This window comes from Amblyraja radiata, chromosome 2, assembly GCF_010909765.2.
Source record: "Amblyraja radiata isolate CabotCenter1 chromosome 2, sAmbRad1.1.pri, whole genome shotgun sequence".
In the NCBI taxonomy this organism is placed as follows: domain Eukaryota; kingdom Metazoa; phylum Chordata; class Chondrichthyes; order Rajiformes; family Rajidae; genus Amblyraja; species Amblyraja radiata.
This window is the reverse complement of record NC_045957.1, coordinates 122,294,034-122,314,848: the sequence shown is the minus strand read 5'-3', so window position 1 is coordinate 122,314,848 and position 20,815 is coordinate 122,294,034. Positions and strand designations below refer to the sequence as shown.

The following is a 20,815-nucleotide window of genomic DNA, read 5'->3' as shown; positions in this document are numbered from 1 at the left end:
TTATTATGGCAGATTACACTGCTTGCAAAAAACCACCAATTGACAGATGTTATTTTAGGGAAGAAAATCGACTGTCCTTAACTGATCTGGCGGATGCACAACTCCAACCTCTCAACAACAGTGAGATAGACACAGAGTGCTGGAGTAACTCAGCGGGTCAGGCAGCATCTGTGGAGAACATGGATAGGTGACGTTTCACCAAGTGCTGGAGTAACTCAGCGGGTCAGGCAGCATTTCTGGGGAACATGGACAGGTGACGTTTCGGGTCAGGACCCTTGGGTCTGAAGAAGAGTTCAGGCCCAAAATGTTGCCTATCCTTTTTCTCCAGAGATGCTGCCTGACCCGCTGAGTTACTCCAGCACTTTGTGTCTATTTTCAATATATACCAGCAATTGCAGATTTTTTCTACACAGGGCTGCAAATGGGCCTGTTTCCATGCTGTACGACTAGCTCTGTTCCATACACAAACACACACGCTTGACATAAATGGTATTTGATACAGGATGCAGACCAAACTCCTCGACAGGTTGCCCGAGCGAGTTCTGCTTTTACAGAGGTTCCCCAAGTCAATTTTGACCACTAAAATAGTATTGTAATGAAGGCATCAAAAGCACTCAAAACTGATAAGAAAGAACAATTACTAAATCACGAAGAAACCGTTAATAAAAAGGGTGGCACGGTGGTGCAGCGGTAGAGTTGCTGCCTCACAGCGTCACAGACCCGGGTTCGATTCTGACCATGGGTGCTGTGTGTACGGAGTTTGCACGTTCTCCCCGTCACTGCGTGGGTCTTCTCCAGGTTCTCCAGTTTCCACCCACACTCCAAAGACGTGCAGGTTTGTGGGCAAAATGGCTTGGTACAATTATAAAATGTCCCTAAGATACACAAAAAGCTGGAGTCATTCATTGGGTCAGACAGCATCTCTGGGGAAAAGACCCTTCGTCAGACCTATAAATTTTGGGTCGAGACCCTTCGTCAGACCTATAAATTGTCCCTAGTGTGTGTGGGGATCGCTGGTCAGCGTGGACTCGGTGGGCCAAAGGGCCTGTTTCCGCACTGGATCTCTGAACGGAACTAAAGTGGAGAGATAGAGAAAATGAGTTCTGCTTTTCGTAGGAATCAAGACAGGTACGCAAGTCGGATTTTCTAATCTAATAATCTATAAGAATTAAAATAAATTATAATAATTAGGAGCTTGTTTGTGTGTAGTGGTCTCCATAAATCAGGCATGTAGGAAGGAACTGCAGATGCTGGTTTAAATCGAAGACAGACACAAAATGCTTGAGTAATTCCAGCATTAAGAATAAGAGGTAGGCCATTTAGAACGGAGATGAGGAAAAACCTTTTCACCCAGAGAGTTGAGAGTCTGTGGAATTCTCTGCCTCAGAAGGCAGTGGAGGCCAATTCTCTGGATGATTTCAAGAGAGTTAGATAGAGCTCTTGAAGATAGCGGAATCAAGGGATATGGGGAGAAGGCAGGAACAGGGTACTGATTGTGGATGATCAGCCATGATCACAGTGAAGGGCCGAATGGCCTATTCCTGCGTCTATTGTCACAACTATTCGGGACAGACAGCATCTCTGGAGAGAATGAATGGGTGACGTTTCGGGTCGAGACACTTCTTCAGTCTGATGCAGGAAAATTGTTCACGAAGTTGGGGGAGTCCAGAACCAGGGGTCACAGTTTAAGAATAAGGGGTAGGCCATTTAGGACTGAGATGAGGAAAAACTTCTTCACCCAGAGAGTTGTGAATCTGTGGAATTCTCTGCCAGAGGGCAGTGGCAGCCAATTCACTGGATGTTTTCAAGAGAGAATTAGATTTAGCTCTTAGGGCTAACGGAATCAAGGGATATGGGGGAAAAAGCAGGAACGGGGTACTGATATTGGACGATCAGCCATGATCATATTGACTGACAGTGCTGGCTCCAAGGGCCGAATGGCCTACTCCTGCACCTATTTTCTATGTTTCTATCACCCATTCCTTCTCTCCAGAGATGCTGCCTGTCCCGCTGAGTTACTCCAGCATTGTGTGTCTATCTTCCATAAATCAGGTGTTTGTTACTGGTGGACAGCTGCAGTGTGCAGGGCTTTCAGTGCAATTGCTGTTTGCGCCATTAAACTGGGACTGACAATAGACAATAGGTGCAGGAGTAGGCCATTCGGCCCTTCGAGCCAGCACCGCCATCCAGAAATGCTGTCTGACCGCGTTGAAGGCTCTGATACTGCTTCCCCAAAGCTGTTCTCAATTTAGAAAATAATTCATCTTGTCAAAGCTCTTCAATGTCACAGTTGTTCAACGTAAATTGCAACACCGGGGTGGGGTTAAATGTGGTTATTACAAAATACCGAGGTGCTTCAAACAGGAAGATACTATGGGTTGAACGGCGTGCAATAATTCTTAATTCAAAAACTAAAGAAGTCAACGCCGTATTTGGAAAAATAATTAGGCTGGGGAAGGTTTGCGAGGGAAGACATAGGGACAGACGAGGTCGAGTCACTGTGGGTTGAGTTGAGGAATTGCAAAGGCAAGAAGACACTAATTGGTGTTATCTACAGACCCCCAAATAGTAGCCCAGATGTAGGGTGTAAGTTGCAGCAGGAGTTAAAACTGGCATGTAACAAAGGTAATGCCACTGTGGTGATGGGGGATTTCAATATGCAGGTAGACTGGTAAAATCAGGTTGGTTCAGGACCCCAAGAAAGAGAGTTTGTAGAGTGCCTCCGAGATGGATTCTTAGAGCAGCTTGTAATGGAGCCGACCAGAAAAAAGGCAATTCTGGATTTAGTGTTGTCCAATGAACCAAATTTGATGTGAGAACTCGAGGTAAAGGAACCGGTGGATGGATTTAAGAGAGAGCTAGATAGAGCTCTAGGGGCTAGTGGAATCGAGGGATATGGCGAGAAGGCAGGTACAGGTTATTGATTGGGAACGATCAGCCATGATCGCAATGAATGGCTGTGCAGGCTCGAAGGGCCGAATGGCCTCTTCCTGCACCTATTTTCTATGTCTCCATGTTTCTATGTTTAGGTTTATTATTGTCACGTGTACTGAGGTACAGGGGAAAGCTTTGTTTTGCTTGCTATCCTAACAGATCAGATCTAACTGATCTTAACCTCCCGGTGGCTCAACACTTTAACTCCCCCTCCCGTTCCCAATCTGACCATTCTGTCCAGGGCCTCCTCCATTGTCAGAGTGAGGCCCAGCGCAAATTGGAGGAACAGCACCTCATATTTCGCTTGGATAGCTCACACCCCAGCGGTATGAAGTCAAGTTTATTCGTCACATACACATACGAGATGTGCAGTGAAATGAAAAGTGGCAATGCTCACGGACTTTGTGCAAAAAGACAAACAAACAAACTACAAACAGAATGGAACAGAACATTGACTTCTCTAACTTTAAATTGCCCTTGCTTTCTCTCTCTCTCCTTCCCCTCCCCCTTCCCAGTTCTTCCACCAGTCTTTCTGTCTCCGACTACATTCTATCCCTGTCCCGCTCACTTCCCTGACATCAGTCTGAAGAAGGGTCTCGACCCGAAACATCGCCCATTTCTTCTCTCCAGAGATGCTGCCTCACCCACTGAGTTACTCCAGCATTTTGTGCCTACCTTCGATTTTACCAACATCTGCAGTTCTTTCTCACACAGATCAGATAACATTGTACAAAAAAAAACAGTCAAACTCAACACTATACATAAATACATGACAGACTCCAATACAATAGGTAAAGCAAAGGGGAAGATACAGAGTTCAGAATAGTTCTCAGCATTGTAGCGCATCAGTTCCAGAGACAAAGTCCAAAGACCACAATGGGGTAGAGGCGAATCAGACAGTACCCCAGCTGATGGAAGGACCGTTCAGAACATGGATCAAATGTGCAAAATGGTCTATATTTTACAATGCAGAGACATAGAAACATAGAAAATAGGTGCAGGAGATCAGGTAGGTTAAGGCGGGCTGAGCGGAGGTGTTCAGCGAAACGATCGCCGGGCCTGCGCTTGGTCTCGCATGTAACCATGATGTGCAAAGTTAAATTTCAAATAATCTTTACCAAATTTTACACCCACAATAGGAGTTCTAATAACATTTTTTAAATTGTTCATCTTTGCAAATAGTGAGGCAGGGCGCTCACACACACCTGGACATATACTCTGGCTCAACTGTCTGCAGCTTATCGAGTGTTCACACAGACTGAGGCAGCCAACTCAAAGTAAAAAACTCCTCGATCCTGACCTCAAGTGCTGTCTGTGTGGAGTTTGCACGTTCTCTCTGTGACTGCGCGGGTTTCATCCAGTTAGCTACCACATCCCAAAGACGGATTTGTCAGTCATGTGTAGGAAGGAACTGCAGACGCTGGTGAGAATTTCACTGTACCTTAATTGGTACATGTGACAATAAACTGACATTGAAACCTGGAAGCCCAAAGATAGACACAAAATGTTGGAGTAACTCAGCGGGACAGGCAGCATTGCTGGAGAGAAGGAAATGGGTGACTTTTCGGGTCGAGGCCCTTCTTCAGACCCGTCGCCCATTCCTTCTTTCCAGAGACGCTGCCTGTCTCGCTGAGTTACTCCAACATTTTCTTTCTATCTTGGGTCTGTACGTTAATTGGTGACCTTATTAGTTTATTGAGGAAGCATTATGGTGATGCATTGTGGACAGTGCAATGATGCTTAATAAACCCTGAACAGTACAGCAGCGGTACATTCTGTTGTCACCTTTATACATCCTTATCAGCGCCGTAGGTGGCTGCTATCTCTATACATTGTGCATGCAAGCAAAGAATCTCACTGTGCCTAGTCACATGTGACAATAAAGTATTCCTATTCCTAATTGAGCCTTTTGTGTGGGGAGAGAATGTGAAAGTGCGATGACATGGAACTAGTGTGAACCGATGATCGATGTTTGGCCTGGAGTTGATGGGCCGAAGGGCATGTTTTCACACCAGAACCAAGGGGCCACAGTTCCAGAACCAGGGGGCCACAGTTCCAGAACCAGGGGCCACATTTCCAGAACCAGGGGCCACAGTTCCAGAACCAGGGGCCACAGTTCCAGAACCAGGGGGCACGGTTCCAGAACCAGGGGGCCACAGTTCCAGAACCAGGGGGCACCGTTCCAGAACCAGAGGGCCACAGTTCCAGAACCAGAGGGCCACAGTTTCAGAACCAGGGGCCACAGTTCCAGAACCAGGGGGCCACAGTTCCAGAACCAGGGGCCACAATTCCAGAACCAGGGGCCAGAGTTTAAGAATAAGGAGTAAGTCATTTAGAACGGAGACGAGGAAACAATTTTCCTCAGAGAGTGGCGAGTCTGTGGAATTCTCTGCCTCAAAGGGCGGTGGAGACAGGTTCTCTAGATGCTTTCAAGAGAGAGCTAGATAGGGCTCTTAAAAATAGCGGAGTCAGGAGATATGGGGAGAAGGCAGGAACGGGGTACTGATTGGGGATGATCAGCCATGATCACATTGGATGGCGGTGCTGGCTCGAAGGGCCGAAGGGCCTACTCCTGCACCTATTGTCACACTGTCTCTCTAAACCAGTGCTTCTTAAACTATTCCAGCGTCATTCACCCTTGAGTCTTTATCACTAAATTTCATTCACCCTCGACTAAATGTCCATGTTTTCTTTGGTAGTTCTCCCTTGTGTATAATTTTATATATCATTTATTTAGTGAAGTACAGTAAATATATATAGAATTCTAGTTCTAGCAGAAAAGTAGCTAAATTGCTACACAAAGTAAAGTTACAGTTCAACAGTTGCCGATGGCGATCCTCCAGTGTTGCCGTTTATAAATTTATGATCCCACCAGCTCGTCTGGTCTTCCCTAAAAGGTTGTATTACAGTAAATCTGGGAAATATCCTGCTACTAGGAAATTAGAAAACCGTAGGTAGAGAGGAAAAAAAACATATCAGATTTCCAGCTCCATTGCATTTAAAACCAATAGGTGCTTACTAACCACTTTAGTGGCAAGGTAGACAAAAATGCTGGAGAAACTCAGCGGGTGAGGCAGCATCTATGGAGCAAAGGAAATAGGCGACGTTTCGGGTCGAGACCCCTCTTCAGTCTGATATACTATTCTTCAGACTGAAGAAGGGTCTCGACCCGAAACGTCGCCTATTTCCTTCGCTCCATAGATGCTGCCTCACTCGCTGAGTTTCTCCAGCATTTTTGTCTACCTTTGATTTTCCAGCATCTGCAGTTCCTTCTTAAACAATTTCATGGCAATGCCTTTTGTTATGGAAAACAATTAAATAAATTAATTAAGTCACTCACCCTTCATTCACCCCAAAATAATTTCATTCGCCCTTGTGTGAACCATTCACCAGTTTAAGAAGCACTGCTCTAGACTAGGTTAAACTAACATCTGTGTACAAATCTAACCAAACATCATGATGCTAGAACTCAAATGTAGCTATCTGAGGGCAAAACTGGAAAGATTAGAGAAATCGTGATATGGAAACATAAAACACGCGGAATAAAGAGGACGGGAGAGAAAAGCGTTTCCTAAGTAGAAAGAGAAAACATCTAAAACAAAGTTGGAGAGACCACACTTGGAGCATTGGGTGCAGTTCTGATCACCAAAATTCAGACAAGAATGGGGTTCGGGAGAGATAGATCAGCCATGATTGAATGGCAGTGTAGACTTGATGGGCCGAATGGCCTAATTCTGTTCCTAAATCACTCATGACCATCACGGGTTGTTGGTACAAATGGTCATTCAGCTATTGATGCATAACGATTCCAAACGTGAACATTGCCAATGTACTAGACTCACTGCTATCAGATTAGGTTGATTGAATCGGCACTTAGCGTTTCCATCAGAACCAACAGCTGATCTCACGAGCAAGTCCCAACGAACACATTTACAAATATTCAATCAACCGCAAAAGGAAAAAAAAAAAAATCAGTAAATTAAATTCAAATTATAGACAATAGACAATAGGTGCAGGAGTAGGCCACTCGGCCCTTCGAGCCAGCACCGCCATTCTATGTGATCATGGCTGATCATCCCCAATCAGTACCCCATTCCTGCCTTCTCCCTAAATCCCCTGACTCCGCTATTTTTCAGAGCCCTATCTAGCTCTCTCTTGAAAGCATCCAGGGAACCTGCCTCCACTGCTCTCTGAGGCAGAGAATTCCACAGACTCACTACCCTCTGTGAGAAAAAGTGTTTCCTTGTCTCCGTTCTAAATGGCTTACTCCTTATTCTTAAACTGTGGCCCCTAGTTCTGGACTCGCCCAACATCGGGAACATGTTTCCTGCCTCTAGCAATTAGACTTGCTTATGTATTAAAAATTTGCCTGACAGTTTTAAATTTGTGAATTATGTATAAATCAAGTAATTTGGCATCTGTGTTACAGAACATCACTCTGGAGCTGGGCCGGCAAACATATATTCACATGAAGGTACACAAAAATGTGGGAGAAACTCAGCGGGTGCAGCAGCATCTATGGAGCGAAGGAAATAGGCAACGTTTCGGGCCGAAACCCTTCTTCAGACTGATGTGGGGGGGGGCGGGGAGAAGAAAAGGAAAAAGGAGGAGGAGGAGCCCGAGGGCTGAGGAAGGGGAGGAGACAGCAGGAGGGCTGAGGAAGGGGAGGAGACAGCAAGCGCTAACAAAATTGTGAGAATTCAATGTTCATGCCCCCAGGATGCAGACTCTCCAAGCGGAATACGAGGTGCTGTTCCTCCAATTTCCGGTGTTGCTCGCTCTGGCCATGGAGGAGACCCAGGACAGAGAGGTTGGATACAGAGTGGGAGGGGGAGTTGAAGTGCTGAGCCACTGGGAGATCAGGTTGGTTATTGCGGACCGAGCGGAGGTGTTCGGCAAAACAATCGCCAAGCCTCCGCTTGGTTTCACCGTTGTAGATCTGCTGACATCTAGAGCAGCGGATGCAATAGATGAGGACGGAGGAGATGCAGGTGAACCTCTGTCACACCTGGAACGACTGCTTGGGTCCTTGAATGGAGTCGAGGGGGGAGGTAAAGGGACAAGTGTTGCATCTCTTGCGGTTGCAAGGGAAAGTGCCCGGGGAGGGGGTGGTGCGGGAGGGAAGGGAACAATTGACAAGCAAAGCTTGATATTTTCCCATATTTTTTCCTCCATTAACCTATCCAGATTAAGAGAGAGTTAGATAGGGCTCTTAAAGACAGCGGAGTTAGGGGATATGGGGGGGGGGGGGGGGGGGCATGAGTGGGGTACTGATTGGGGATGATCAGCCATGATCACATTGGCTCGAAGGCCCGAATGGCCTACTCCTGCACCTATTGTCTGTTGTCCAATCAAATGCTACAGCATTTAACTAAGATGTATTTCTATTTATCTTACCCTATATAAAGATAATTATTTCAACCTATATAAATATTTAAACTGTGTATGAAGGAAGTCTCACATCCTGGTTTATACCGTAGATGGACACAAAGTTCTGAACTAAGGCAGCGGGTCAGGCAGCATCTGTGGAGAACATGGGTAGGTGACGTTTCACAGAGTACTGGAGTAACTCAGCGGGTCAGGCAGCATCTGTGGAGAACATGGATAGGTGACGTTTCACAGAGTGCTGGAGTAACTCAGCGGGTCAGGCAGCATCTGTGGAGAACATGGATAGGTGACGCTTCACAGAGTGCTGGAGTAACTCAGCGGGTCAGGCAGCATCTCTGGAGAAAAAGGATGGGCGACGTTTTGGGTCAGAACTTCCATTCCCACACTGGCCTTTCTGTCCTAGTCCATTGTAAGAGTGAACCCCAGCGCAAATTGGAGGAACAACACCTCATATTTCACTTGGGCATCTTACACCCTAACGGTATGAATAATGACTTCTAACTTCAAGTAACCTTTGCTTTCCCTCTGTCTCCATCCCTCCCCCCTTCCCAGTTCTTCAACCAGTCCGACTGTCCCTGCTTACATTTTATCTGTTTGATTTGCTGTCACCTTCTCCGAGCTAATGATGATCCATTCTACATTTTCCTGGATCTCCACCCTCATTGATGTCTCGTTCTCACACCTTGCACTTCCTTATCTCTGCATCTCCCCCTCCCCCTCCCCTGGCTCTCAGTCTGAGGAAGGGTCTCAATCCAAAACGTCACCCGTTCCTTCTCTCCAGAGATGCTGCCTGTCCCGCTAAGTTACTCCAGCATTTTGTGCCCCAATAGTATTGGGTACAATTCCAGAAAATCCTCTTTACTCAACCAATAAAGCAGGCTATGCCTTTAGCATTATCACTACTTTTTGACACGTATCACTGTCTTTAAGGATTGGTGGGTCGACACTGCCCTTACTCCTACTCATTGTCCCAGGTCCTTCCATTTACCACAATTCACACTAGGACAGGTACTTGGGTAGGAAACTTCGACAGGTGCTCCGTAGAGAGCATTCTGGCTGGTTGCATCAATAGACAATAGTTGCAGGAGTAGGACATTCGGCCCTTCGAGCCAGCACCACCATTCAATGTGATCATGGCTGATCATCCCCAATCAGTGCCCCGTTCCTGCCTTCTCCCCATATCCCCTGACTCCACTATCTTAAAGAGCCCTATCTAGCTCTCTCTTGAAAGTATCCAGAGAACCGGCCTCCACCGCCCTCTGAGGCGGAGAATTCCAGACTCACAACTCTCTGTGAGAAAAAGTGTTTTCTCGTCTCCGTTCTAAATGGCTTGCCCCTTACCTCGTGCCCTGGTTCGGCAACTTGAACATCCAGGAGCGAAAAAGACTACAAAAAGTTGTGTCCACTGCCCAGTCCATCGCCGGCTTAGAAGGGTTTCGGCCTGAAACGTTGCCTATTTCCTTCGCTCCATAGATGCTGCCTCACCCGCTGAGTTTCTCCAGCACTTTCGTCTACCACCGGCTTTGACCTCCCCACCGTCGAAGGGATCTATCGTAGTCGCTGCCTCAATAAGGCAGCCAACATCATCAAGGACCCACACCATCCTGGCCACACACTCATCTCACCACTGCCATCAGGAAGAAGGTACAGGAGCCTGAAAACTGTAACGTCCAGGTTCAGAAACAGCTGCTTCCCCACAGCCATCAGGCTATTAAACACAACAACGAATAAGCTCTGAACTGCAAAAGACTATATTATTATTTGTTATTTGCACTATATTTGTCATTTATTGAACTTTTTTTTCTCTTCCCCCGTTATGTACAATGTTTACATATTCTGTTGTGCTGCAGCAAGTAAGAATTTCATTGTCCCATCCGGGATATATGACAGTAAAACACTCTTGACTCTCTTGATATGGGCCAAACACAACCAATGGGACTCGCTTAGATGGGGCATCTTTGTCAGTCAGCACGGACAAGCTCAGCTTCAGGTTATTGTCACGGGTACCAAGGTACAGTGAAAAGCCTTTGTTGCCTGCTATCCAGTCAGCAGAAAGACAATAGGTGATTACAATCGGGCCTTTTTGGCAGCATCGCTGGAGAACATGGATGGGTGACGTTTCGGGTTGGGACCCTTCTTCGGACTAGTCGGGCCTGGAAATGGGAAGGGTACGTTGCCAAAGGGCCTGTTTCCATGGTGTATGAAGATGTATGACTATTGTTCTTCATTAGTGCAGGTGTCATGGGTTATGGGGAGAAGGCAGAGTGGGGTGTGGCCATTCCTTCCGACTCTAAATGGCACCACCACCTCTCGAACTTCAGATTATGTCACTTTCCCATCCAGCTGACCAGCCTTCCTTCAGTCTAAAGCATTCCTCTTCATTGTTCCCACCACACCCTGCCAATGTTTGCAGCAGTAATTTTATTCCACAGCCTCTCAAGTACTTTTGATCTATTTTGTTCAAGCCCAAACTGTCAAATGTGGCCTAACAGGTAACACTTGAGCTCTAGAAAGTCAGGTTCAGACCCCAAAGACTTGACTTCTCCATGTCCATGGAACTGATGTACTGCAAAGCTGAGGACTATATTCTGCTCTTTGCACTCCTGGATTTGATTTTGATGATTGTATTTATGTATATTATCTGATCTGTTGAGACAGCATGCAGAACAAAGCTTTTCACTGGACCTCAGTACACATGACTGCAATAAATCGAAAACTCATCTTAAAAAAGATTTTCAGGCAAACATGCAATTCAAAATTCAAGAGAGTTTGGTGTCATGTGTCCCAGATAGAATTAAATTCTTGCTTTGCTTCAGCACAACAGCATATAGTAGGCATAAATAAATACAGAACAGAACTGATCAGTGTGACCATATAATGAATATATATGTTACAATTTAATTTAGAGATACAACAAGGAAACAGGCCCTTCAGCCCACCGAGTCCGCACCGACCAGCGGACTCCGCACATTAACACAAGCCTACACACACACGAGGGACAATTTACACTGATACCAAGTATACAAACCCAAGCCACTTAACCTACACGTCTTTGGAGTGTGTGGGGAAACCGAAGATCTGGGAGAAAACCCACGCAGGTCACGGGGAGAACGTGCAAATTCCACACAGACGTGCAGTTCTGAATATAATAAATACTTTGACACAGTTTGGAACCCTCAACGTTGTTTATACCTCACTTATTAACTGATCATTATCACTGTTTATGCAGGGCTGATTGATTTACTCAAATTGAACAGAAAACTTTCCGCTATACTGCAAACATACAGCAACGATATTCTGAAAAAAGGTACAAGCATATCTGAGGCAAGGTACAAGCATATCTGTGTCCAAATTCCTACATTTGCTGCCTTCCTCCTTAAAGGGGCCCGTCCCACGTACGTGATTTCTTCCCAGCGACTTACCGGCACCTTTCATAGTCGCAGCAGGTCGCCGAAAAGTTTCAACTTGGTGAAAATCCAGCGGCGACCAGAAAAAGGTACGACTTTTGGGCGACTACTCACGACCATACAGGCGTCACCCTGTGACATGTCATAATATTCCTGAAAAAAATGTCTAAGGCAAGGTAGAAGCAAGGTCTGAAGAAGGGTTTTGACCCGAAGCGTTACCCATTTCCTTCGCTTCATAGATGCTGCCTCACCCGCTGAGTTTCTCCAGCACTTTTGTCTACCTTCGATTTTCCAGCATTTGCAGTTCCTTCTTGAACAAGGTAGAAGCATATATTTTTCCAAATTCCTACAATAGACAATAGGTGCAGGAGTAGGCCATTCGGCCCTTCGAGCCAGCACCGCCATTCAATGTGATCACGGCTGATCATCCCCAATCAGTACCCCGTTCCTGCCTTCTCCCCATATCCCCTGACTCCGCTATCTTTAAGAGCCCTATCTAGCTCTCTCTTGAAAGCATCCAGAGAACCTTCCTCCACCGCTCTCTGAGGCACAGAATTCCACAGACTCACGTTCTGCCTTCCTCCTTAAAGGGCCTGTCCCATTTACGCGATTTTTCCAGCATCTTTGGGCTACACCTCACGACCATGCAGGTGTCACCCCGTGACACGTCGACATGTGACGCCTGTATGGTCGTGGATAGTCGCCCAAAGAGTTGTACCTTTTTCTGGTCACCGATGGATTTTCACCAAGTTAAAATTTTATAGCAGCCTGCTGCGTCTATGACGGGTGCCGGCAAGTCGCCGAAAAAACAAAACCCCCCAAGTGGGACAGGCCTTTAACTATGAGTATATTTGGCATGATATCCTATGTAAGGCAGGAGAAAAGCACTATGTGCAGAAATTCAAGGAAAGACTACAAAGCGGAGTGCATGTGACACAACATAGAACAGAACAATACAGCACAGGAACAGTCCCGTCAGACCACAATGTCTGTGCCAAATAAGCCTGTGGCATATCAAAAACACCGGAAACTAAAAGTGTAAACTCCGGGATGGTGGGACTGTCGTATGAGGAAAGACTGGGCTTGTATTTAATGAAATTTAGAAGGATGAGAGGAGATCTTATAGAAACGTATACAATTATAAAAGGACTGGACAAGCTAGATGCAGGAAAAATGTTCCCAATGTTGGGCGAGTCCAGAACCAGGGGCCACAGTCAAACAATAAAGGGAAGGCCATTGAAAACTGAGATGATAAAAAACTTTTTCACCCAGATAGTTGTGAATTTGTGGAATCTCTGCCACAAAAGGCAGTGGAGGCCAAGTCACTGGATGAATTTAAAAGAGAGTTAGATAGAGCTCTAGGGGCTAGCGGAATCAAGGGATATGGGGAGAAGGCAGCTTGATTACTGATCGTGGATGATCAACCATGATCACAAAGAATGGCGGTGCAGGTTCGAAGGGCCAAATGGCCTCCTAGTGCACCTGTTTCCTATATTTCTATGTAACTGTGGTCGTGTATGCAAATAAACAATTTATGTCGTCCTTATGAATCAAAAACGTGGTATTTTGTTCTTGCAGATAATCTAGGCGATTCAACTTAATGGGTGGTATATTTATGACAGCGTTCGCCTCTTAAGCACGAGCTCCACACACGACAGATGCCATTTAGGTTTGACATTTCAGCACTATGCTGTCAGACAAGTTATCAGCCAGAAACAGTGGTACGGGGCAAAAGACTGGAAGCTTCTCTGGCAAATAGTCTTTTGAGCTTGCACTAAAAATAGAGATGTAGAGGGAAGACAGATCAGCCGTGATTCAATGGCAGAGTAGACTCGATGGGCCAAAGTCCTGATTCTGTTCCTCTGACTTATAAACTAATAAACACCTGGTGAATTATCTATATTGATGCTGGTCTACACCAAAGATAGACACTAAATGCTGGAGTAACTCAGCTGGAGAGGCAGCGTCTCTGGAGAAAAGGAATGGGTGACGTTTCGGGATGAGACTCTTCTGCAGACTGCTTGATATTCAGTTTGCCTGATATTCTGCGGGCGTGACTCCGTTTCACTGGGTCAAAAGGTTTTGGGTCTTTCCCAGTACTTTTTCCTCTCTCAGCCAGAGGAAACATTGACCTCAATGTTTTAGGCTGTTAACATTGATTTTAACATTAAGTTTAACCAACACACACATACAGAAAAAACAATTGCACAACATCGATGATGGACACAGAGTGCTGGAGTAACTCAGCGGGTCAGGCAGCATCTCTGGAGAACATGGATAGGTGACATTTCAAAGAGTGCTGGAAGAGGGAGGGGGAGAGGGTAAGGGACGGGGAGAGGGTAAGGGGAGGGGAGAGGCGGGAGGGAGGGAAGAGGAAGGGGGAGGGGAGGGAAGGATGGGGGGAGGAAACGGGGAGGGGGGGGAAAGGGGGGAGGGGAGGGGGGGGAAAGGGGGGAGTGGAGGGGGGGGGAAGGGGGGAGTGGAGGGGGAGGAAAGGGGGGAGTGGAGGGTGAAAGTGGAGTGGGTGAAGGGGGGAGTGGGAGGGAAAGCAGGGAGAGAAAAGGAGGGAGTGAAGGGAGGGAAAAGGAGGGAGTGGAGGGAGGGAAAAGGGGGGTAGAGGGAGGGAAAGGGGTAGGGGGAGTGGGGAGGGCAGGGGGTAGTGGGGGGGAAGGAGGGGGAAGGGTGAGGGATGGGAGGATGGGGAGGGGGGGAGGGAAGGCTCACACTCCGCTTCAACCTCAGTCGGACTCCAGCGCCGTCTCTGCCCTTCTCTTTCTTTCTTTCTTTCGCTTTCTCTTTCTCGCTCTCGCTCTCTCTCTCTCTCGCACACACACACAATGACCGCACTCACCAGCAGAGAGAACCGGTTGGGGGGGGGGGGGAGGCTCTCACTCCAACTCCTGCTCCGCCGTCGCTCCCCTCCTCCTAGGAAGCGGCCATTTTCCGTCGGGCCCCGCACCGCGCACGCGCCCCCTCCCCAGTACGTCACCGCGTCACCACGCCCCTGCCCCGCGTCGCCCCGCCCCCTCCCGTTTACGTCACTCCGCCCCTTCGCAGCTCGTTACTACGTCAGCCCTCCCCTACGCACGTGCCCAGTCCCCTCCTCGCGTCAGTACGTCATCGTCCCGCCCCGCCGGAAGCCGGTCCACCGGAAGCCGGGCCGCCGCGTCTCCATGGCGACGGCGACGGCGCCAGCCCTGGAGCGGAACGAAGGCCGCATCGTGGATCTTATGGATCTTGTAGTCATCACTCCCGGAGAGTTCACCAGGGACGATACTGGAAGCCAAAGATCTTATAGCGGAGCGATAGGATCTTTGCTGGAAGCTGACGAGAGTGGGTGTGGACTAGCGGGGGCTGTGCAGCCTGTGGGCTTGGATGGATGGAGGGAGGTTGCGTAGGTAGGTAGGCATGTCTTGTCAACAGACCTGTTCACATGCCTGCCTACCTACGCACTCCACAGGGAAATTGCTTCAGGGAACAATGAATGGATGTATTTGTTTAAGAAAGAACTACAGACGTTTCGGGTCGAGACCCTTCTTCAGACTGATGGGGGGGGAGGGAGAAAGGAAGAGGCGGAAACAGTGGGCTGAGGATGGGCTGGGAAGCCAAGATCAAAGATGGGTTACTCTCACGCAAACGTGTAGTCCGCTGATGGGCGGATTCATGGGTTATTGTAGGAGCCATTTTAGCAACCAGCCCCCGCCATCTTGTTCCGCCATCTTGCTTCCGGCCAAAGATCTGATTTTTGCTTCCGCCTCCGCTCCCGTATCTTCACTTTGGTCTTTGAGTTTGACCATGCCGTCCACATCTGCGAGTGTTGCCTACTGCTCTGCGGTAAATTGTTCCAATCGCCAATGTAGGCGACCCGACTTATCTTTCTTCAGGTTCCCCGTTAAAGAGGAAAGGTAAGATAACTTTTATTACTTATCTTGCATATAGAAAATCTTATTTTGCCTGTACAATCTCACTGTAGTTTAGATCATAGAGCTCAGATAGTCGAGTCTTCATGGCAGCATACTTGTAAAAATCTTTCTACCTCTCTGTTATTTAATGCAGAATAAGCACATATTGACTCTGTTGTACACTGAGAATTCTATTCGGTCTGCCCGAACTTTCAATATAGCACTGCCCGAACTATCAATATAGTTCCATAAAGCCTGCCTTCTCTCCATGCCCCCTGATCCCTTTAGCCACAAGGGCCACATCTAACTACCTCTTAAATATAGCCAATGAACTGGCCTCAACTACCTTCTGTTGCAGAGAATTCCACAGATTCACCACTGTGTGTAAAAAAAAGATTTTCTCATCTCGGTCCTAAAAGATTCCCCCTTATCCTTAAACTGTGACCCCTTGTTCTGGACTTCCCCAACATTGGGACTAACCTTCCTGCATCTAGCCTGTCCAACCCCGTACAAATTTTCTTCTCAGGAGCATTTCCCCAATAGCACCCCTCAAGAGCTTTTTCTTTCTACCTCTGTTATTTAATGAAGAATAAGAACATATTGACTGCATGATATTTTCTGTAATTTCAGATGTCGACAGTGGGTGCAGAATACCCGCCGACATGATCTCCTACATCGAACTGCGGCGTATTTGTCACATAACTGCCGTCTTTGTTCTGAGCATTTCGAACTTAGCCAGTTTTCCAACAAGCAGACCAAGAACAGGCTAGTTTGGGATGCAGTTCCAACGCTCTTTGACATCCCTAACCCTCCGAAACAACTGTATACTCAACGCAGGATAATGAGAACCTTCCATCTTCACCGATGGGTATCTCACATTGATTAAAAATGAGAATTACCAGTGGATGCAAATTTATTTACATGTATATGCTAAATCCATTTCATTTGTATACCTCTTTTAAGCCCTTACTAATTTTTTTTTCCCTCGGTAGTGTCACACAACATACAGGCCGACCATTGTTACTGCTTAGCTGCGGACCGGATTCGTGAGGAAGGACTTCAATTCACACCAGATGTAACTCACAGAGTGTCACACAACATACAGGCCGACCATTCTTACTGCTTAGCTACGGACCAGATTCGTGAGAATGTTATTCAATTCACACCAGTTGTAAATCACAGAAGAGCTCTGAAGAAGGAAAGACAGCGAACTTTCCGCCTCGAGAAAAGGGTGCAACAGATGAAGAAATCAGCGAGAAGGGGAGCTACAGAAAGCTTGATCAGTTTAGATTTTTTACAAGAGCCAGTAAAGTCTTTTTTTGAATCACAATTGCGGAATGCGCCAGGGCGTAGAAGCGCAAGAGGAAGACGATGGGATTATGCAGACAAGATACTTGCCTTGTCCCTCTACCACAAGAGTCCCAACACATATCAGTTGTACCAGAGCATATTCACACTTCCAACAATTTCATCGCTGCGTAGATGGTTGTGTAATGTCGAAGTAAGACCAGGATTTCCCACTAAGATCTTCGCGCTTTGGAAGGACAGGGTAGCAGGCATGTCAGAGAGTGATCGAGTCTGTATAGTCTCCTTTGATGAAATGAGTCTACGTACAGGCCTCTCATACAATATTACAGAAGATTCAGTTGAAGGTTTTGAGGACTTTGGATCGCTAGGGAAGACGTCACGGCCTGCCAACCATGCTCTTGTTTTCATGGTTAGAGGCCTGTTTGGGAAATGGAAACAACCTGTGGGTTACTTTCTGTCGCGAGACTGCACAAGGGCGGACAAACTGCAAGCATTACTCGATGAATGCTTGCATAAGGTTAAGGCAATTGGACTACAGCCTAAGGCCGTGGTTTGTGACCAAGACCCAAGCAATGTTCGGTTGTACAACAACTTGGGTGTGACAGAAAAACATCCTTTCTTCTTCCACGGGGGAGCCAAGATCTTTTGCCTGCATGACCCGCCACACTTGCTAAAAAACACGAGAACAAATTTGGAGAAGTATGTTTTTGAGGTAACAGGAGAGGATGGCGGAAAGAAACATATCAAGTGGGCACATATTCGCGCATTTTATGAAATGGATTCACAGTTTCCCGTTAGGAAAGGCCATAAACTGACCAGAGCCCACTTTGCTCTGAACAGCTTCTCCAAAATGAGAGTCAACAAAGCAGCGCAGGTGCTCAGTCATTCGGTGTCAGCAGGCATGTTAACCTATTCAACTATGGGACAGTTGCCTGGGGGTGCTGCTTATACTGCGGATTTCATTGCAATGATAGATGGACTGTTTGATGCATTTAACGGCAGGTGTCTCAAGACAATAAAAAAATTGAGGAGGCCCATGTCTGAAAAATCGGCGCATTGGTCATTCTTTGAATCATGCTTGCCTGTACTGCAAAGCTTAAAAGTGCTTGGAGCGAAAAATGTATTGTTTGTCAAAGGATGGCGGCTTGCAATTTCTTGCATTACACAGCTGTGGCAGCACATAAAGGAAAATACAGACGCTTGTTTCATGCTCAAATCCAGGGTTAATCAGGATATCGTTGAGAATTTATTCGCGACCATTCGGCGAAAGGGCTGATTCCGAGAAAACCCATCAGCAAAGGAATTTCGCTGTGCTTTAAGAATGGTCATGGTAGCTGAACTGATAAAGCCATCTCTAAGTGCAAACTGTAAACCTGACGATGCTAAATTTCTCTTATCACTGCAAACACTGACAAAAGACAGAGTCAAGAAACCATCTCCATGTATCTCCCATCACAATAGGGCACAACAGAACACTGTATTTTGTAGCACGTCACTTGATCTCCCGGAAGAGAACACACTGGCTTACATCGCAGGCCACATCTGCCGTAGATTCCTCACCACACATGAACTGATCTCAAAATGTCACATATGCAGAGAAGTTCTGCTACGACCTGATACAACCTTAGTTGATCCTGCCCTCATATTCATCCACCATAAGGCATATGACACATCGACATCAGACTTCGGCTCCCTGATGGTGCCTTCAGAACAGTTTCTCGCATTCTGTAAGGTGTGCGAGAAAGTGTTCCGCATAGAATTCGACAATGCTAACATGACCAGGAACAACATCTCCAATCTAATAAATACAGCGATACACAATACTAAGGAATACAAGGACATGAACTTATGCTGCCAGAGAGTCAAGGCGCGAATTGTAGCTATCTTTGTCAGTGTCCGCATACATTATGGACTCAAATTCAAGAATAGAGACCTGCAGGACCTGACCATTAAAAGGAAGTGTAAGAAAGTTCTAAAAGTGACGCATAAGTAAAGTACATGATGTTAAATTATTTATTGATGAAATGTCAGAAATAAAGTGTTGACCATTGATTAGTATTATGAATTATTTAAAATTGAGTGGGTTGGTGCAATATACTGCTAATGTGCCGTTATGAGATATTCACATTAAAATCTTACCATGTATGACAGAATGAAAGGTGTTATCCTTGCTTGTTTATGGATCTTACCTTTGAATTATTAAAATTGAGTGGGTTAGTGCAATGTTGGTTCCATGTGCTGCTAATGCGTCGTTATCAGATATTCCGTGTTAAAAAGACAAATAAATCACAATAAAAGCGAAAAGATGCCTATGTCCCTTCCACAGCGTGCGGGGGAGCCTGACCCGGATCAGCACGGCCAAAATACCAGAGTGAAGCTGCAGGGGAGGTTTACAATTTTTTACAATGTTTATTATTTAATGTCCCTTGTCCGGTCTGAAATAAAGTTCAACATTGGATATAAAAATCAGAATAAATATAATTGTGTGTGTTATATGATTATATACATCTATATCACATTCATGTATGTGTGTTCCTTCCAGCACAACCTAGTCAGTTGTATGCTCGCTGAATAAAACCATCCTTAAGTTATACATCATTTATAAATCTTGCTTAAACAAATTTAATTTTGTGAAATTCTACAATTTGATAACCCCACCATTACAGACCGATCTCATTCCACTCTCTGGTTATTGGGAAGACTAGACCCCGTTTATTGTGGAGAAAAAACTCCATAGAAAATAGAAAATAAGCACAAAAATTTAAGTAACATTTCAGGGCTAGAGCAACTGTAATCTTCATATTGCTATTATTTTCCCAAATAGTGCAGATGTGAACAGTGTGATTACATTAATGTGATTAGATGAATGAATTACAGAGTGCAAGTGTAATACAAAATCAACTCAAACACAGCATATGAGCCATTAAAAATAACTGATTTTAAAAACATTAAAAAAGAAAATTACCAGAGGCAAAATTTATAAACATTTTTTTCTTTAACAAGAATTAAGAGAATTATGAACTAACATAATTATGAATCCCAACTGGACTATTGCAACTCACTTCTCCTTGGCATCAGCTCCACCTACATCAACCGACTCCAACTGGTCCAGAACGCAGCCGCCCGACTCATCACCCACACCAAATCCTGGCATCACATCACTCCAGTCCTCAAACAACGTCACTGGCTTCCCATCTCCCACCGGATCACCTACAAAATCCTGGTCCTCACCTACAAAGCCCTCCACCATCTGGCCCCCCCCCCCATATCTCACTGACCTCCTCTCCCCCTACCAACCCTCACGGTCCCTCAGATCCACATCAGCCGGTCTCCTCTCCATCCACAAATCCAACCTCTGCAGTTTTGGGGACAGAGCCTTCTCCAGGGCAGCTCCCAGGCTCTGGAACTCCCTCCCCCAACTGATCCGCAATTCCGTGTCCCTCACCATCTTCCAGTCCCGCCTCAAGACCCATCTCTTCACCTCTGCCTATGCTTAGCCCCACGTCCCCCTCCCTTTTCATCTGTGCATTAATTGCCTCATACTGTGTTTTGTACTGAATTCTGTCTACTTTGTGTACTAGTCATGTCTCTACTATTTATTTCATTCCCCTTACATGTATTTCCTCTACCTGCTAAATTTTTGTAAGGTGTCCTTGAGACTCTTGAAAGGCGCCCATAAATAAAATTTATTATTATTATTATTATTAACCCTATATCACACACAAAAACTTCCCCGCAACGTTGATTACCCTGCGAGTCTGGTCGGGTCGGCTAGGTTCCGGTTAACACAAAACCTACTCAAACACAGCCTATGAACCATTTTAAAAGAAATTAGTTAAAAAAACATTTTTAAAAAAACACTATTACCAGAGTCAA

At 46.0% G+C, this 20,815-nt stretch overlaps 1 protein-coding gene across 5 annotated transcripts in view; it reads right to left on the bottom strand.

The window, feature by feature from the left end:
- dnajc13 (DnaJ heat shock protein family (Hsp40) member C13) overlaps positions 1–14,726 on the bottom strand; it is a 211,203-nt gene extending 196,477 nt beyond the window's left edge. For 4 of the 5 annotated variants that reach the window (XM_033014726.1, XM_033014734.1, XM_033014750.1 and 1 more), the window contains exon 1: positions 14,581–14,697. The gene's annotated coding sequence lies outside the window, so the exon portion shown is untranslated. Of the gene's footprint in view, positions 1–14,580 lie in introns of all 5 variants that reach the window. The other variant, XM_033014744.1, reaches the window with a different exon arrangement.
- Positions 14,727–20,815: the final 6,089 nt, after the last annotated feature.